The sequence below is a fragment of the Rhincodon typus genome, unplaced genomic scaffold, assembly GCF_021869965.1.
Source record: "Rhincodon typus isolate 14 unplaced genomic scaffold, sRhiTyp1.1 hic_rhity00003489, whole genome shotgun sequence".
NCBI classification, from domain to species: domain Eukaryota; kingdom Metazoa; phylum Chordata; class Chondrichthyes; order Orectolobiformes; family Rhincodontidae; genus Rhincodon; species Rhincodon typus.
In genome coordinates this window covers 253-739 of record NW_025969127.1, presented here as the reverse complement: position 1 = coordinate 739, position 487 = coordinate 253, and positions in this window count along the sequence as shown.

Genomic DNA, 487 nt, shown 5'->3' with positions numbered 1-487 from the left:
GAGGGTCAGCGCTGAGGGAGCGGGCGCTGTCGGAGGGTCAGCGCTGCGGGAGCGGGCGCTGTCGGAGGGTCAGCGCTGAGGGAGCGGGCGCTGTCGGAGGGTCAGCGCTGAGGGAGCGGGCGCTGTCGGAGGGTCAGCGCTGAGGGAGCGGGCGCTGTCGGAGGGTCAGCGCTGAGGGAGCGGGCGCTGTCGGAGGGTCAGCGCTGAGGGAGCGGGTGCTGGTGGAGGGTCAGCGCTGAGGTCAGTATTGCATGGCTGGTTTTGGGAGCTTGCTGTGTACAAATAGGCCGCCAATTTTCCTCCATATAAAACAGTGACGGTATTTCAGAGCGCCCCCTTGCTGGCTGTGTGCTGGAGCAGACTTGGCCTGAGGTAGGAGATGGTGCCACTGAAATGTAGGTGTCTCTCTGTGACCTTTCTCTCCTCCCAGGTTGCATTGCTACCTGGTCAGTGATGAATGGTCGGGTTGTGACAGCTCCTGTGGTCA